The following is a 10,946-nucleotide window of genomic DNA, read 5'->3' on the forward strand; positions in this document are numbered from 1 at the left end:
ACGCCAGTCTGATGCTTCTTACTGGCGTTTAAACGCCAGTAAGCTCTTCCTCCAGGGTGAGCTATTTTTCATTTTGTTTTTTATTTTTCAGTTGTTTTTGTGACTTCACATGATCATCAACCTAAAGAAAACATAAAATAGCAATGGAAAATAAATAGATATAATTAAATGACATTAGGTTGCCTTCCAATAAGCGCTTCTTTAATGTCAATAGCTTGACAGTGAGCTCTCATGGAGCCTCACAGATAATCAGAGCATGGTTGGGGCCTCTCAACACCAAACTTAGAGTTTGGTTGTGGCCTCCCAACAGCAAACTTAGAGTTTGAAGGTGGGGGTTTTGTTTGACTCTGTATTGAGAGAAGCTTTTCATGCTTCCTCTCCATAGTTACAGAAGGAGAACCTTGAGTCTTAAATATAAGGTAGTCCTCATTCAACTGAAGGATCAACTCTCCTCTGTCAACATCAACCACAGCTTTTGCTGTGGCTAGGAAGGGTCTGCCAAGGATGATGGATTCATCCTCATCCTTCCCAGTGTCTAGGATTATGAAATCAGCAGGGATGTAAAGGCCTTCAACTTTCACTAGCACGTCCTCTACTAGTCCATTAGCCTGTTTCATTGATTTGTCTGCCATCTCTAGTGAGATTCTTGTAGCTTGTACCTCAAAGATTCCCAGTTTCTCCATTACAGAGAGGGGCATGAGGTTTATCCCTGACCCCAGGTCACATAGAGCCTTTTCAAAGGTCATGGTGCCTATGGTACAAGGTATGAAGAATTTTTTGGGATCCGGTTTCTTCTGAGGTAATGTCTGCCTCATTAATGCATTCAGTTCATTGGTGAACAAGGGGGTTCATCCTCCCAAGTCTCAGTACCAAATAACTTGGCATTCAGCTTCATGATTGCTCCTATATATTTAGCAACTTGCTCTTCAGTGATGTCTTCATCCTCTTCAGAGGAAGAATATTCATCAGAGCTCATGAATGGCAGAAGGAGGTTCAATGGAATCTCTATAGTTTCTGTATGAGCCTCAGATTCCTTTTGTTCCTCAAAGGAAAACTCCTTTCTGTCTAGAGGACGTCCCAAGAGGTTTTTCTTACTGGGACTCACGTCCTCCTCACTCTCTCCAGGTTTGGCCATGTTGGTCATGGTTATGGCCTTGCACTCTCTCTTGGGATTTTCTTCTGTATTGCTTGGGAGAGTACTGGGGGGAGTTTCAGTAATCTTCTTACTCATCTGACCCACCTGTGCCTCCAAATTTCTAAGGGAGGACCTTATTTCATTCATGAAACTTAGTGTAGTCTTGGATATATCAGAGACTATGGTTGCCAGGCCAGAATGGCTCTGTTCAGAATACTCTGTCTGTTGCTGAGAAGATGATGGAAAAGGCTTGCTATTGCTAAACCTATTTCTTCCACTATTATTGTTGAAGCCTTGTTGAGGCTTCTATTGGTCCTTCCATGAGAAATTTGGATGATTTCTCCATGAAGGATTATAGGTGTTTCCATAGGGTTCTCCCATGTAATTCACCTCTGCCATTGCAGGGTTCTCAGGATCATGAGCTTCTTCTTCAGAAGATGCTTCTTTAGTACTGTTGGATGCAGCATGCAACCCATTCAGACTTTGAGAAATCATATTGACTTGTTGAGTCAATATTTTGTTCTGAGCCAATATGGCATTCAGAGTATCAATTTCAAGAACTCCCTTCTTCTGAGGCGTCCTATTACTCACAGGATTCCTCTCAGAGGTGTACATGAATTGGTTATTTGCAACCATTTCAATGAGTTTCTGAGCTTTTATAGGGTTTTCAGATGAAGACATCCTCCTGCAGAATGGTCCAATGACATTTTTGACAACTCAGACAGACCATCATAGAATATACATATGATGCTCCATTCTGGAAGCATGTCAGTAGGACACCTTTTGATCAATTACTTATATCTTTCCCAAGCTTCATAGAGGGACTCACCTTCCTTCTGTCTGAAGGTTTGGATTTTCACTCTAAGCTTGCTCATCTTTTGAGGTGGAAAGAATTTGGCCAGGAAAGCACTGACCAGCTTATCCTAAGAGTTCAGGCTTTCTTTAGGTTGTGAATCTAACCATGTTCTAGCTCTGTCTCTTACAGCAAAAGGGAAAAGCATAAGCCTGTAGACCTCGGGATCAACTCCATTGGTCTTGACAGTGTCACAGATTTGCAAGAATTCAGTTAGAAACTGATGAGGATCTTCCATTGGAAGTCCATGAAACTTACAATTCTGCTGTATTAGAGAAACTAATTGAGGCTTAAGCTCAAAGTTGTTTGCTCCAATGGCAAGAATTGAGATGCTTCTTCCATAGAATTTGGAAGAGGGTGCAATAAAGTCACCAAGCATCTTCCTTGCATCTCCACCATTGTTATTAGGTTCGGCCATGTCTCCTTCTTTTTCGAAAATTTCTGTCAGGTCCTCTTCAGAGGGTTGTGCTTTAGCTTCTCTTAGTTTTCTCTTTAGAGTCCTTTCAGGTTCAGGATCAGTTTCAACAAGAATGTTCTTATCTTTGTTCCTGCTCATATGAAAAAGAAGAGAACAGCAAAGAAGATGAATCCTCTATGTCACAGTATAGAGATTCCTTTATGTGAGTAGAAGAATAGAAGAGTAGAAGAGTAGAAGAGAAGTGTTAGTAGATAAATAAGTAAATAGAAAGAGATGAGAGGGAGAGAATTTGAATTTAATTAAAAATAAAAGGAAAAATATTTTTGTTTTTATTTTAAATATTAGTTAAAATTCGAAATTTAATAAGAGAAATAAGATTAAATTAAAATTTAAAACAATTAGTTAACAAAAAGGAATTTTGAAAAAGTGGAGAGGAGTTTTCGAAAATTGGAGAGAGAAAGGTAGTTAGGTGGTTTTAAAAAAGATATGATTGAAATAGAAAACTTTTAAAATCAAACAAACAGTCAAGTGGTTAATTGAAAAAGATTTGAAAAGATAAGAAGTTAGAAAAGATAAGAAGTTAGAAAGGATTTTGAAATTGATTTTGAAAAAGATGTGATTGAAAATCATTTTGAAAAAGATTTGAAAAAGAAATTTAAAAAGATTTGATTTTGAAATTAAAGTTAATTACTTGACTAACAAGAAACTAAAAGATATGATTTTAAAATTCAAAGATTGAACCTTTCTTAATAGGCAAGTAACAACTTGAAAATTTTTTGAATTAAAACATTAAATGTTAGTGAGATTTTCGAAAATATGAAGTAAGAATAAGAAAAAGATTTTGAAAATCAATTTTTTTTAAAAAAATTTCGAAAATATGTAAAAATAAATGAAAAAGATTTGATTTTTGAAAAAGATTTGAAAAGATAGAATTTTGAAATTGAAATTTATGAGTAAAACAAGGAAAGATATATTTTTTTATTTTTGGATTTTTAGTAAAGAGAGAGAAAAACACCAAATTGAAACAAAACATAGAAATTATGAATCAAAACAACTAATGCATGCAAGAACACTTTGAATGTCAAGATGAACACCAAGAACACTTTGAAGATCAAGATGAACATCAAGACTTATTTTTGAAAATTTTTAAGAAAAGAAAAATATGCAAGACACTAAACTTAAAAATTTTTAAACTTTAGACACTAATAATTCAAAAATGCATATGAAAAACAAGAAAAGACACAAAACATAAAAATACAAAGATCAAACAAAGAAGGTCATCAAGAACAACTTGAAGATCATGAGGAACACATGCATGAATTTTTCGAAAATTTTTAGAAAAATTAAAAAGGATGCAATTGACACCAAACTTAAAATTTGACACTAGACTCAAACAGGAAATATAAAATTTTTGGTTTTTATGATTTTATTAAATTTTTTTTGGTTTTTTCAAAAATTATTTTGGAAAGAACGAAAAAGAAGAAATTTTTTTTTGTATTTTTCGAAAATAAGAAATAAAAAGCTTAAAAATAAAATAAAATTACCTAATCTGAGCAACAAGATGAACCGTCAGTTGTCCAAACTCGAACAATCCCCGGCAATAGCGTCAAAAACTTGGTGCACGAAATTGTGATCTCAACGGCGCCAACAACTTGGTACGCACGATTGTAATCTCAACTCCTTTTCACAACTCCGCACAACTAACCAGCAAGTGCACTGGATCGTCCAAGTAATAAACCTTTCGTGAGTAAGGGTCGATCCCACGGAGATTGTCGGCTTGAAGCAAGCTATGGTCATCTTGTCAGTCAGGCAGATTCAATTGGTTATGAGGTTTTGATAATTAAAAGATAAATAAAATCTAAGATAAGATAGAGATACTTATGTAATTCATTGGTGAGAATTTTAGATAAGCATATGGAGATGCTTTGCTCCTTCTGAATCTCTGCTTTCATATTATCTTCATTCAATCATTCATACTCCTTTCCATGGCAAGCTGTATGTTGGGGGATCACCGTTGCTACCGTCCGTCCTCTCAGTGAAAATGGTCCATCTACACTGTCACCGCAGGGCTAATCAGCTGTTGGTTCTCGATCATGTTGGAATAGGATCCATTGATCCTTTTGCGTCTGTCACTATGCCCAACACTCGCAAGTTTGAAGCTCGTCACAGTCATCCCATCCCAGATCCTACTTGGAATACCACAGACAAGGTTTAGACTTTTCGGATCTCAAGAATGCTGCCAATTGATTCTAGCTTATACCACGAAGACTCCGATCTTTCGGAATGGAGGCTAAGAGATATGCATTCAAGCTCGTTTTCATGTAGAACGGAAGTGGTTGTCAGGCACGCGTTCATAGGTGAGAATGGTGATGAGTGTCACATAATCATCACATTCATCATGTTCTTGGGTGCGAATGAATATCTTAGAATAAGGATAAGCTTGAATTAAATAGAAAAACAATAGTACTTTGCATTAATTCATGAGGAACAGCAGAGCTCCACACTTTAATCTATGAGGTGTAGAAACTCCACCGTTGAAAATACATAAGTGATAATGGTGTTCATTGGCTTCGGCCCCAGAGGGGGAACCAGAATAACCAAGACCTAGGTCTAAGGACTAAACGTCCAAAGATGATCCGAAGATCAAAAGATGATCCAAAGATGTAAATACAATAGTAAAAAGTCCTATTTATACTAAACTAGTTACTAGGGTTTACAGAGATAAGTAAATGATGCAGAAATCCACTTCCGAGGCCCACTTGGTGTGTGCTTGGGCTGAGCATTGAGCTTTACACGTGTAGAGACTTCTCTTGGAGTTAAACGCCAGGTTGCAGCCTGTTTCTGGCGTTTAACTCTGGTTTGTAACCTATTTCTGGCGTTTAACTTCAGAATAGGGCAGGAAGTTGGCGTTTGAATGCCAGTTTGCGTCGTCAAAACTCGGGCAAAGTATGGACTATTATATATTGCTAGAAAGCCCAGGATGTCTACTTTTCAACGCAATTGAGAGCGTGCCAATTAGGTTTCTGTAGCTCCAGAAAATCCATTTCGAGTGTAGGGAGGTCAGAATCCAACAGCATCTGCAGTCCTTTTTCAGCCTCTGAATCAGATTTTTGCTCAGGTCCCTCAATTTAAGCCAGAAAATACCTGAAATCATAGAAAAATACACAAGCTCATAGTAAAATCCAGAAATGTAATTTTTGCATAAAAACTAATAAAAACATAGTAAAAACTAACTAAATTATACTAAAAACTACTAGAAAACAATGCCAAAAAGCGTATAAATTATCCGCTCATCACCTTCCCTCTTCTTCAAACTCCATTTCACGCTGAAATGGAAGAGAGGTGACAAGTGAGGGTTCCAACTTCAATTTCAATCTTCAATCCACCATATCTTTCAATTCGGAGCTTTGATTGACGAGTCGTTTGCGGTCACACATTCATCTCGGAGTCCTCTTCATTTTTATCCGAACAAAGTGCTAAGAAACTTTGTAAATTGTGCCCAGTTTCTTTTTCCTTTTTTGAATTCGCATTTTAGTATGAATCTTAAGTTATTTTGATGATTTTGGTAGTTTAAGTACAATCTAACACTAGATAATTATTGGGTTTTGCCCCAATCATCAATGAGTAAGGTAAGAAAACTCTAAACCTTTGTGGTTCATCCAATTTGGTGTGTCCTAGCACTAATTTGAAGGGTTAAGTACTTTTTTCGTCCCTAATGTCTGGGGTGAAAATCAAATTCGTCCCCAACCTTTTTTTGTTATTAAAATCATCCTCAAGGTTACAAAACATTGTAAAATCATCCTTTTGTCTATAAACAATATTTTTTAGACTATTTTTCCCTCACCACTAACCCTCAACCCATTCTTCATTATCACTGAGTCTCTTACTCTCTCTCTTTCTCCCAGACTCCTGCTCTCTCTCATCATTAACCCCTAACCACATCAACAATCCAGCAACAGCAACAATTACAAAATAAATAAAATATCCAACAACTGTAACAATCACAAGTCTAACCATCACACCTCCACCGGCTTGGCGTTTTCTTCTTTTACTGCAACAAAACCATTATAAGTCTAACCTTGACTCTACCAAAATCAACAACAACAACAGAGACAAAGAAAAATTAAATCAAAGAAAAATGATATAGAAGAAAGAAAATTAGAAAAAATAAAAGAATGAAGAACAAATTGAAATCCAAAAAATCAAGTAAAAGCAAGAAAAAATGGAGGAAAAATTTGGCTGAAATCCAAGAAATAAAACACAGAGCTACTGCAACAACAATAAACCATAAAACACAATGTTTTTTTCTGTAATTTATACCAATTCAAACCAAAAACATAATATTTTCTTCTGTAACAACAAAACATAGAAGCTAGTAGAAGTCGATGGAGCACTTTCCCTCAAAACAAACCCCAGAATACCCAACACCCACTTCTCCTCACGCATGGAGCACTAAAGCTTATGACTTTACTCTTGCCGAAGAGCTTCTAGAAGCAACCGGATCTGATGCTTAATGCGTTTGCCTTCGAAGAAGCATAACAAAAAGAATCAAAACACAGAAAGGGAGAGAGAGAGAGAGGAATCGAAGAAGGAGAAGATGTTGAGCAAGGCGATGCTAGCAATGAGCAATACCATCGTTGTCGTTGTCGAACTGAGGAGAAAGGAACGATAAGAGAGAGAGGCCGAGTTTGAAGGGGAAGTTTGGATCTGAGTTTTGGCTTTCTTCGAGAAGTTATTAAAACCGTACCATCAGAGGCCACAGTCTTCAATGACGACAACAAGCGCGACGGAGTTGACGGACCTTGGTAGCAGCGGCGACGAGCTCAAAAAATGAGAGAGAGAGAGAGAGAGAGAGAGAGAGAGAGAGAAAGAGAGAGAGAGAGGTAGGTGAGACCGGAGATCTTGATGCTGAGCTCCTCAATGTTCTTTGGCACGGCGATGGCGGCTAGGGGGCGGAGGTGAGTGGCGTGGTGGGAGAGTGAGCTGTGGTTGTTGTGGAAAGGAAAATGGAGGAAAGGTTTGGTGAAATTGAAGGGTTTCTGAAGATGAAGAAGAATTTAAGGTTAAAGGTATTTTAGTCAAAAAAATAATAAAAGGATGATTTTATAACATTTTGTAACCTTGAGGATGATTTTAATAACAAAAAAAGATCGGGAACGAATTTTATTTTTACCTCGAACCTTAGGGACGAAAAAAGTACTTAACCCTAATTTGAATAAATTGTATGAACTAGCTTGAGTTTATGTTGAATTGGAGTTGAATTAGCAAATTGAAGTTCTTGGGACAAACCTTTGGTGGCTGGAATTATTGGATTTGATTTGGAGTCTTTGAAGCTTGAAGTTTGGTGTTTGAGCTTAGGGGGGAATCGGCCAAGGTATGGTTTTGTTTTCTCGTATGTAATATATAATGTGTCGTGAAAACTTAGGCTAGTTGACCGTAGGATAAGTTTGAAATGCATGTATGGTTGGTGTTGTATGAGCCTTAGTGATAAACATAATGTGTAGTGTGTATTGTTGTGAGAATTGATGTATGATGACGAATTATTTGAATTTGAAGGAAAATTAGTATTTGAGTGATTAAACTAGTTGGTGGATCATATATCGAAATTAATTGGATTGAGTGATTAGTTATGATATGAGGATAGATATGTGTGTTGTTGAATGTTTGATGTTGGATTATTGAGAGAAGAAAGTAAATAGTGAATGTTGATTGTTGAGGTTGAAGTGTGATGATTATAATGATATATAATGAGCTACGTGTATGTTGATTGGATGAGGATAAATAGGTGTGTTGGTTAATGATATGTATGTGGTGGATAGTTGATGAGATGATGTATTGAATGAATAATAATGCTACTTTAATGAGTAAGTATGAGATTATGTTGATTATGAGTTCTTGGGGTGAAATTGATTGTATATGTGTATTGATGGGTTATAGAATGAATGAGCAGGGTTGAGATTGACTTTAGACTGTTTTGGGTTGGTTTAAAAACATGGAATGTTGGTTTGAGATGGAAAATATGGTAAAAATAGAGGTGGGTATTTTTTATGAGAAACTGATTTTTGACCGAATTTCAGCAAGCTATAACTAGGCCTCCGGACCCCAAAACCTTTTCAAACTTGTTTTATATAAAATTGGTCCATGAAGTTTACACCGCTCGAAGAACAGATGAAAAATAATTTTTAACAAAAGAGTTATGCACATCGAAAGTTAGAGATGTAAAATGTGAAATCTGCATTTTAGCAGCTTTTTAAGGAAAATGAAGGGGGCGCGTATGCGGGAACATGGCCGCTTATGTGGTCATTCGCCTCTGTTCAGTGTACTCACGTACGCGGGCCCTGTTTTTCAGCAAATTGAGTTTTGTGTTTTAAACAGGATTTTAAACCTCTAAACCTCTATTTTTACTCTCTAAGACCCTAGAATTGAGTTGTAATGATAATGGAGGGTGTTGAACTAGGTAGGGGAGGTAAGTTGGAAGTGAAGAAAGCTTGAGATATGATGAATTATGAATAAAGAGTGCAAAAATGTGATATATATATATATATATATATATATATATATATATATATATATATATATATATATAATGAATGAATATTAATGAATGTATGTTTGTGATACCTGGGCAGTAGCAAGGATTGTGGTTCGTCCCGCTTGCTCCGAGTCAATGGTTGAGATTTGATAAGAATGATGATTAATTGAAATTGAATGAATACGATAAACGAGGTATACTAGAGCATGATTGATGATGAGTACAAATGTGTTTTCTCTCTAGTTGTAAGGGTGACAGGGCACCTATTCCCTCTAATGGTGACAGGACACATAAATCCCTCTAATGGTGACAGGGCACATATTCCCTCTAACGGTATTAATGCGCAACAGAGAAACGGTGTCCGGATTAGCTATCGGATATGTCGAGTTTGGCTATATAACCGAGAAATGAGCTCATTAGTCATATGGCAGACATGCATCATATGCATTTGTGTATTTTGCTTGCTTGTGCATTATTTGGGTTTTCCTTTGTGAATCAATGTGCTATTTGTCATACTTGTTACTTGCAATAACTGTACTCTATTTGTGTTTGCCTTTGTCTACTTTTTTGTCTTTGTGGTTCCATCGGAGTTTGGAAGATTGGAGGAGGGCGAGAAACTGAGGGCATAAGTTAGATTTAAGTTAGTGTTGAGTTAGAACTAAGAGCCTTAGACCACTACCCTGCTTATGGTTTTTAGTTGTAATCTCCAAGTTTTAAATCTGAATGTCAAAGTTCTAGGATTGCCTCTAACTTTTCCAGGACCTTATATCTTATATATGTGGGCACCATTACCATGCTGAGAATCTCTGGTTCTCATACCATATATATGTTGTTGTTTTTAAATGTAGGTTGAGATGCACCTCAGTGAGCGTCTGAGATCTCTGGCAAGCGAAGTCTATTTTGGGATTTTATATTTTGATATCATATGATGTATTTATGTTCTAGTATTCTCCTATATGTATATATAGCTAGCTATGTCCCTCTTAGAGGTCGACGATGGAGAAATAGGTCGTTTATTTTGTATTTTGGGATTTCTTTGGGTTATGACTATATGTATGTATATACACACTTATACTTCGGCCAGTCTTTACTTCGCGGGTTGAGTCAGGAGCTTGCTATTCTGTATTTTGATCCTCCACTTCTTATTGTGTAATTTACATTTTATCTGGTTGCGCTTTTCCATGTGTGATGCATTTTATTTTTGCAGTTTTTTGTTTAAACCTTCTTTCAAGGCTCCTAGTTATGAATTTCTTCAACTATATTACGTATATATTTTATTTTAGAGGTCGTAATACCATACTACCTCTGTTTTATGGCTTAAGCATAAAGCTCTGTGTGGTAGGGTGTTACAAATATGACGGCAACTCTATGACTCATGCTTGGTAAAGAGTGAATGATCAATCTTGGATTGATTGAAACCTACATTATTAAGGACTGAAGTCAGCTTTATATTCTACTAATGGTTGGCTTGGTTCAGCCCATAAAGTGACTTCTTTGAGTGACAAACTAAACCAATTTTAGAAACTTCCAATCCTTATGCTAAAGTCATGTAGAATTCTTCATATAAAGACCCCATGTAGAAATGTGTTGAAGTCTAATAGGTTGAAGAACTAGCTTTTAGCAGCTGCCAGGGATAATACTACTCTCAATGTGGTAATCTTTACTATTGGACTAAGAGTATCAATATAGTCTAGAATACGTCATCTTAAAATTCATCAGCTATATACACCAACTTTCCAATGGGTGTCATTCAGGAAATTTCATTGTATTGGTTTCGAAATTAAACATGAGTGTTTTGCCAAGTTGATTTTGAAATTCTACGAGTTTGAGACCATTGATGGTGAAAATTGTTGTCGGTCTAGATTTTCTTCCTAAAGAAAGGAATTACTTCGTTGTAAGCATAGCTCCAAACCAACAAACAACTCTCACATCAAATTAAAATATGGTTTTGTCACAAGTACAAACCCTAAATAAGATTTAACCGAAGTATTTAAACTCCGGGTCGTCT

The 10,946-nt window shown here is 36.4% G+C and overlaps 1 non-coding gene across 1 annotated transcript; it reads left to right on the plus strand.

The window, feature by feature from the left end:
• Window positions 1-1,896: 1,896 nt before the first annotated feature.
• On the plus strand, window positions 1,897-2,004 carry LOC112787603 (small nucleolar RNA R71). Its single transcript, XR_003195008.1, has one exon. It is a non-coding gene; the product is annotated as a small nucleolar RNA R71 (small nucleolar RNA).
• The last annotated feature ends 8,942 nt before the right edge of the window (window positions 2,005-10,946 follow it).

This window comes from Arachis hypogaea, chromosome 20 (genome assembly GCF_003086295.3).
Source record: "Arachis hypogaea cultivar Tifrunner chromosome 20, arahy.Tifrunner.gnm2.J5K5, whole genome shotgun sequence".
Classification (NCBI taxonomy): Eukaryota; Viridiplantae; Streptophyta; class Magnoliopsida; order Fabales; family Fabaceae; genus Arachis; species Arachis hypogaea.